Raw genomic sequence first — 8,929 nt, 5'->3', positions numbered from 1 at the left:
TTCCCGTGGCCCCCATACCGACCAGGGCGACTGCCCTCTCGTGGCCCGGGGGAGGTACAGTGCATCTGGAAAGTATTCCCAGCGCATCACTTTTTCCACATTTTGTTATGTTACAGCCTTATTCCAAAATGGATTAAATTAATTTTTTTCCTCAGAATTCTACACACAACACCCCATAATGACAACGTGAAAAAAGTTTACTTGAGGTTTTTGCAAATTTATTAAAAATAAAAAAATTGAGAAAGCACATGTACATAAGTATTCACAGCCTTTGCCATGAAGCTCAAAATTATGCTCAGGTGCATCCTGTTTCCCCTGATCATCCTTGAGATGTTTCTGCAGCTTACTTGGAGTCCACCTGTGGTAAATTCAGTTGATTGGACATGATTTGGAAAGGCACACGCCTGTCTATATAAGGTCCCACAGTTGACAGTTCATGTCAGAGCACAAACCAAGCATGAAGTCAAAGGAATTATCTGTAGACCTCCAAGACAGGAGTGTCTCGAGGCACAAATCTGAGGAAGGTTACAGAAAACTTTCTGCTGCTTTGAAGGTCCCAATGAGCACAGTGGCTTCCATCATCCGTAAGTGGAAGAAGTTCGAAACCACCAGGACTCTTCCTAGAGCTGGCCGGCCATCTAAACTGAGCGATCGGGGGAGAAGGGCCTTAGTCAGAGAGGTGGCCAAGAACCCAATTGCCACTCTGTCAGAGCTCCAGAGGTCCTCTGTGGAGACAGGAGAACCTTCCAGAAGGACAACCATCTCTGCAGCAATCCACCAATCAGGCCTGTATGGTAGAGTGGCCAGACGGAAGCCACTCCTTAGTAAAAGGCTCATGGCAGCCCGCCTGGAATTTGCCAAAAGGCACCTGAAGGACTCTCAGACCATGAGAAAAAAAATTATCTGGTCCGATGAGACAAAGATTGAACTCTTTGGTGTGAATGCCAGGCGTCACGTTTGGAGGAAACCAGGCACCGCTCATCACCAGGCCAATACCATCCCTACAGTGAAGCATGGTGGTGGCAGCATCATGCTGTGGGGATGTTTTTCAGTGGCAGGGACTGGGAGACTAGTCAGGATAAAGGGAAAGATGACTGCAGCAATGTACAGAGACATCCTGGATGAAAACCTGCTCCAGAACGCTCTTGACATCAGACTGGGTCGACGGTTCATCTTTCAGCAGGACAACGACCCTAAGCACACAGCCAAGATATCAAAGGAGTGGCTTCAGGACAACTCTGTGAATGTCCTTGAGTGGCCCAGCCAGAGCCCAGACTTGAATCCGATTGAACATCTCTGGAGAGATCTTAAAATGGCTGTGCACTGACGCTTCCCATCCAACCTGATGGAGCTTGAGAGGTGCTGCAAAGAGGAATGGGCGAAACTGGCCAAGGATAGGTGTGCCAAGCTTGTGGCATCATATTCAAAAAGACTTGAGGCTGTAATTGCTGCCAAAGGTGCATCGACAAAGTATTGAGCAAAGGCTGTGAATACTTATGGACATGGGATTTCTCAGTTTTTATATTTTTAATAAATTTGCATAAACCTCAAGTAAACCTTTTTCACGTTGTCATTATGGGGTGTTGTGTGTAGAATTCTGAGGGAAAAAATGAATTTAATCCATTTTGGAATTAGGCTGTAACATAACAAAATGTGAAAAAAGTGATGCGCTGTGAATACTTTCCGGATGCACTGCATATTATTACATTTTTTTTGTATTGGAGAAGGAACCCATAAACATGCCATGCGTGGGAAGAGATTTATAAATGATGACAAGAAAAGTGAAGAAGTGTTTGTAAGTGCAGAATTCAGGCTATAAATGATTCTTGCTAATTCAAGGCCACTGAATTTGATGGAGATTATGTAGAAAATGGAGAAGTGTAGCAAAATACATTGATGAGTACCTTTAGAAAATTGTAAAATAAACTACTAGCAATAAAAAGTGTTTTATATATATTGAGATGGACAGCACCCATGCAGGATAGGCGCTGGTCTATTACCTGGTCAGGAGGCCAGGAAAAACTGAACAATTCATGTTCTCTCCAAGAGGTAGGCAGAAGATGGCAACGCTTCGAAGAGTGTGTTGGCATCCTGGTGAGCACAGAGCTGAGACAGTTACCCAGCCATCAGGCCAGTACCATAGAAAGACAATGGGATGTGGCTATGGTCTCCACCGGTACACTAAATGGCATCACCCAACTGGACACCCATAGGGCATGCTGGGAATTGTAGTGCAATGGAGCAGCTTTGTTGAGTTTCATGGGTGCCGCCAGGGGGTGCTGTGGGTATTTGTGATCTGCTGTTGGGGACTTCTGCTTCACCTGGAAGTGCTTCCAATAGGCGGCTCGTTTAGAACAGGAAGTACTCCCAGGTCTAAGATAAAAGAAGCCACTCAGCCACACCCAGGCAAGCTGGAGTCAGTTGGAGTCAGGCAAATTGTGAGATTAATAAGCCCTGATGAAGTTTTCACTTTTAACATTTTAAGATTGAAAAAGAGTTGAGCATCATCTGCATAAAAATGATAAACCCAGCCCAAAGCTATGAATAACATGGCCAAGGGGAAGCATAGAAATACAGAAGAGCAGAGGGCTGAGGACAGAGCCCCGAGGAACTCCTTGTGTGACTGGCACTGAGCTGGATCTGCTGTTGCCAAGACTAACAAACGCTTGCCTATCAGTCAGATAGGACTTGAACCACTGGAGGGCAGTGCCAGAGATACCCAGCATGTTCTCTATTCTGGACAGTAGAATGTCATGTCTGAGTGTCAAAAGCTGCACTGAGGTCTAACAGAATTAATATGCTGGTTTGTCCAGAGTCCGCTGCCATAAGCAAATCATTAGTTACCTGAAGCAGGGCAGTTTCACAGCTGTGCTGTGCCCCGAAACCAGACTAAAAGGGTTCCAACAATTTATTAGAAATTAAATAATTGGTGAGTTGGGAGGCTACAACACGCCCAAGAACTTTTGACAGAAAAGGGAAGTGAGAGATTGTTAAGATTGTTAAGATTATCAGCATGAAGACCAGACTTTTTAAATAATGTTGTTCCAAAAGCTATTTTAAAAGTGTCAAGGGATGTATTTATTATTGTTGTAACAGTCAGGATTATGGCATGAAGGCAGGATTTAAAAAGTGTGGTGGGGATGGGGTCCAGTACACAAGTAGTGAGCCTCATCTTACAAAGCAGGTTATTAACAAATGCAGAAGTGACAGTTGAAAATTTGGAAAGACAGGGAATGATAGAAATGGATGATGGGCCTATGGTAGTTGAATTATTTAGATTTTTAATTTTATTATGGAAAAAGTGAAGGAATTTTCCACAAACTTCAGCAGAGGAAGTATTTGGGCCAGCTGCAGGTAAAGTAGTTTATTAACTAGAAGGAACTAAACCCTCGGATTATCATGGCCACTTTCTATTATTCTGCCATAATGTGTTTTCTTGTCTGCAGTTAGTGCATCCCTGTAAGCCCTTTGATGGTCAGAAAAAGTCAGAAAATGCACAGTGAGACCAGTCTTGTGTGACTTTCTCTCAAGGCGTCAACCAGCTGCTTTACTAGACTGTACTTCTGAATTGTACTATGGAGCTGAACGCTTAAAGGAAACCTCCTTAGGTTTAGAGGACGTGTTGTATCTAGTGCTTAATGAAGGGCAGAATTATTGCAGTATTTTAAAATATTATAAGAAACACAGATAAAGAGTTGGGGTACCACCTTTGTGTGTATAATTTGAATGGTTTGTAGAAAACAGACACACAATTAATTGCCGAGATATCTTACAGACACGAATCCAAAACAGAACTGAAACAGGTAGCTGGTTTTCCAGGTTATGACGATAAATGTCAGGATGGGGCATGTCCTGGAAGATGGACACTGGAGATGAGAACAGTGATGGAAGGGCCATCAATCATCCAGTCCATAGAGGGAGAAAGAGAGAAAGGATCAGAAAACAGCAGAAACCCCTGGTCAGAGGTGGGTAGTAACGAGTTACATCTACTCCATTACATTTACTTGAGTAACTTTTTTAAAAAAATGTACTTCTAAGAGTAGTTTTATTGCACCATACTTTTTACTTTTACTTGAGTACATTTGTGAAGAAGAAACGCTACTCTTACTCCGCTACATTGCGAAACGCTAGACTCGTTAATTTTTTTCCATTTACACATTAGATACGCTATATTTTTGCCAGAGAGAAGCCGCCAGTGGATCTACTGCATGACTATTTCACTAATATTTTCACGTAGCAACAATAATCACATGACTCTGTTTCACCAATCAGACGTAGCAACAATAATCACATGACTCCGTTTCACCAATTAGTCGTAGCAACAATAATCACATGACTCTGTTTCACCAATCAGATGTAGCAACAATAATCACATGACTCCGTTTCACCAATTAGTCGTAGCAACAGTAATCACATGACTCCGTTTCACCAATCAGACGTAGCCATGCAGTCACATTACCACACACACACTCTTCCTGCATTTGCAGCCTGTGAGAGACTTTTTAGTCATGTAGGGCTCCTGTTCACTGCTAAATGGTCACAGCTTCACTACAAGAACCTTGAGAGCCAACTCCTACTGCAGCTTAACCATCACTTCACTGAGTGAAGAACAAGCAGGTTTTAACCAAACATGCACAGACACAGACAGTCAAGGTAAAGTGAGACTTCTTGTATGTATGCAAGCTGCCTTGTTCTAATGTAATTTTCTATCAGCTGTGCCATTTGGAGGGCAGTGTACAGTATATCTTGTCACTGTAAGTAGTTTGCACTGTTCAAACATGCATGTTACCTACTGTAGGTATCGGCTTCAAAAGCTTTGTTGTGAAAAACAGATTTGGAACTTTGTGTTATTTGTGCATCTTTATTTAGTAAAGATGTTATTTTTACTCATTTTTTATTTTATTATTTGGAGATAGCAGAATTTGCACATTATTTTATATTTTTTGTCTGTCTTATTACAACATTTCTAAAAATAAATAATTTATTATGATCAGTTACTCAGTACTTGAGTACTCTTTTCACCAAATACTTTTTTACTCTTACTCGAGTAGAAGTAAAAAGTAGTCATCCAAAAAATGACTCGAGTCATATTATTTTGAAGTAACGCTACTCTTACTTGAGTACAATTTTTGGCTCTCTACCCACCTCTGCCCCTGGCGCAGCGGATAACTACATTCACTAGAGCCCTTAAGCTGCCTCCCATGCATGCACCACACTCTCATTTACACACACCACCAGGACAGCCTAGTTTCAATTTTTAAGTTGTATTGTTAATTGTATAGTTAATTTATATAATGTTATTTTTCCACAATTATTAAATAAAGTAAATAAATTCCGTTATGCATTAAGCATTCCTTCACTCCTTTGGATAGCGCTTAAAACTCAAGTATCATGCAAATCAAAAAACATCCCACATGAAGACAGCACATTCACACATTTTTCATATAGCTATGCCTGTACCTTGCTATCAATATGCTGCCGGTTTCTGATACTCAGGGTTGTATTGTTCTTCAGAAGCTATCCAAGGGTTAGTTACAGGTGTCAACAGGCATGCACAAAGAGGATACTCGCTAAAACCCATTAGCCGTCCACCCCTAAACTTATCGTTTCTTCACTTCTGACACACTGCCGAAGTGACTCAGATGAAGAGGATCAAATGGAGTTCCGGCACCCCATGGCATCATCCACTGCACCCAAAAGGGCTGAGTCACAGAACTCCAATTCCCATGAAGCCCTGTGGGAAACCATGACGCCACTGCAACTCAGGGGGACTGCCATCTAGCACCCCTGTGGGAGGTACTGTCCTGTATATATTCTCTACCCCGGGCCTTCCAGTTTATCGGCGTCTCAGCCATGAAAGAGCCCTGGCTGTCTGCCACACAGTATTACAATACAAACTTTATGATAAAATATTTCTAATTTACAGTACATCCTTGGGCAAAAAATATATACTGATTTCTTCAAGTTCTTCACCGTTACTGTTTGGCCCACTCATATCATTGAATTTTGTGATGGTGAAAAATGAAAGCAAAACGAAACTCGACTGTTTCGCTCCTCCTTCTCACTTCTGTGGCAGTTTCAGACTTTGTCCTGCAAGCTAAAAGCACCTGCCCTATCTAATTAAGCATCAATGACACAAATTAATAACATTCCAGAAAATAAAAAAAAATTACAAAATGATATATACACTATATGATAGATGATGGCACTGACTAGAAAGCAGGAGACAGAGCTGGAGGTAGCAGAGTTAAAGATGTTAAGATTTGCATTGGGTGTGATGAGGATGGATAAGATTAGAAATGAGGACATTAGAGGGTCAGCTCAGGTTGGACGGATGGGAAACAAAGTCAGAGAGGACGAGATTGCTTTGGTTTGGACATGTGCAGAGGAGAGATGCCAGGTATATTGGGAGAAAGATGCTAAGGATAGAGCTGCCAGGCAAGACAAGAACAGGAAGGCCTAAGAGGAGGTTTATGGATGTGGTGAGAGAGAACATGCAGGTGATTGGTGTAACAGAACAAGATGCAGAGGACAGGAGGATATGGAAAATGATGATCCGCTGTGGCAACCCCTAATTGGAGCAGCCAAAAGAAGAAGAAGAAGATATCTGAGGGGTGCTAAATCTTGTACCTACATTGTCACCTGTGGGGTCCCACAAGGATCAGTCCTTGGGCCGACCCTTTTTAACATCTATATGCCACCCTTGGGTCACATCATCCACAGGCATGGAGTTTCATTCCATTGCTATGCAGGTGATACGCAGCTCTATGTGAGACTGGATTCGACTTCTTTTACACCTCCATCAACTCTTTCCTCCTGCTTGGATGAGATTGAGGCTTGGATGTCCAAGAACTTTCTTAAGATGAACAGCACCAAAACTGAAGCTCTTTTAATTGGTACCACCCATCAACTCTGTTCCTCCATAAATTGTATTTCCTTTTCTGATCATACCATTACTTTCTCCCCTTCTGTTACTAATTTGAGTGTCAAATTAAACTCCCATTTGTCATTTGATACACATGGCCATCACCTCTGTAAAATTGCATTCCTTCATCATTCGAAACATAGCCAAACTCCATCCATGCCTTTCCCTTTGTGATGCTGAAAAGCTGCTTCATTGGTTTGTCTATTCCAGGCTGGATTATTGTAATGCACTCCTCATCGGGGTCCTCAGCAAGAGCCTTCAAAAGCTCCAATAAATCCAAAATAGTGCGGCAAGGATCCTGATGAGGGTGCAGAAATATGAGCACATTTCACTAATCCTTCAGTCACTTTATTGGCTCCCTGTTCACCTCCGTATTGAATACAAACTCTGTTCGTATACTCACCAGTGTATCCATGGAAATACACCACAATACCATAAGGAACTTCTTATATTACAATCCACTACAAGAAACCTTCGTCTTGCAAATACCTACCACTTTCACCCCCCTATGACCAAATTTTGTACAATGGATGACCGAGCCTTTGCAGTCGCTGCTCCACGGCTCTGGAATGTCCTACCAGAGAGTCTGAGAACACAGCAGATTGTGGGCTGTTTTAAAAAACAGCTAAAGACTTTTTTATTTAGGAAAGCATATTAACAAGAATGCCACTTTTTTGTTGTTTTATCTCTGTTTTAATCTTGTTTTGTCTTTTTAAATATGTTTATGTAGCACTTTTAGATTTACTACTAATGTAAAGTGCCCTACAAATAAAATGAATTATTATTATTATTATATACACTATATGATATTTGAAAAATTAGGAAAATGAATACCAGTATCATTTATTGACATGTAGCTTTGAAATGCACATTAGAATATTAGAACATTAGAACAATCTAGACGAGAAAAAAAACATTCAGCCCAACAAAGCTCACCAGTCATCTCCACTCAATTCTGCCACACTACTTGCTCACTTATTCCAAGCGTCTGTGGTTCTCTATATGTAAAGAAAAACTTCCTAATGTTTGCACGAAATTTACCCTTAACTCGTTTTAAAGTCACAGTCTCGATCGACTGGACTAATTTCCTTCATAATTTTAAACTAATCAATCATGTCTCCTCTTAATGCCATTTGCATAAACTGAAAAGGCACAGCTCTTTTATCTTTCCCCATAATTCGTCTCCTGTAGCCCTGGAATCAGCCTAGTTGTTCTGCTCTGGACCTTTTCTAGTGCTAATATGTCCTTTTCAATCAATCAGTCAATCAATCAATCAATAGCCTTTTATTGTCAATTCACTATATGTGCAGAACATACAGGAGAATCAAAATACTGTTTCTCATCTTTGTAGTACAATAATATATATATATATATATATATATATATATATATATATATATATATATATATATATATATATATATATATATATATATAATATATATAAAAAAGTATAACATATAAGATAAATAACATTAGAACTTGTAAAGTGGACCTGTGTACAATGTGCAATAGTCAGTAGTGCAAAAGCCAATTACAGTAAAAAATGGTGTATTATAGAGTAGCTTATGAGTTGTACAAAAAGACAGATAGCAGCAGATGTAATATTGAGTCTTTATATAGTATAGCGCCCAGACTCTGGAATGACCTACCGAAATTAATCAGGTCAGCTGACTCCATGAATTCTTTTAAAAAATCAACTCAAAACTCATCTGTTCAGGAAGGCTTTTAGCTCTACTTGACTTTATTACCCTTCTCTCAGTTTACTTCTCTGTCAAGATGCTCATGTAACCTGTGTGTGTGTACTAGAACATCAATTATGCTGTCTGTTTTTTTTTCTCTGAATTCACTGTTGTAATCTTCTTTATTTATTTATCTGGTTTGTACAACGCTATATACTGTATACCCTGCCATTCTTTCTTATATTCTGTAAGTGCCTTGAGCATGGGAAAGGCGCTATATAAACAAAAATGTATTACTGTATTATTATTATTAATACCAGCT

Source organism: Erpetoichthys calabaricus, chromosome 4 (assembly GCF_900747795.2).
Source record: "Erpetoichthys calabaricus chromosome 4, fErpCal1.3, whole genome shotgun sequence".
Lineage (NCBI taxonomy): Eukaryota > Metazoa > Chordata > Cladistia > Polypteriformes > Polypteridae > Erpetoichthys > Erpetoichthys calabaricus.
This window is presented reverse-complemented; position numbering follows the sequence as displayed.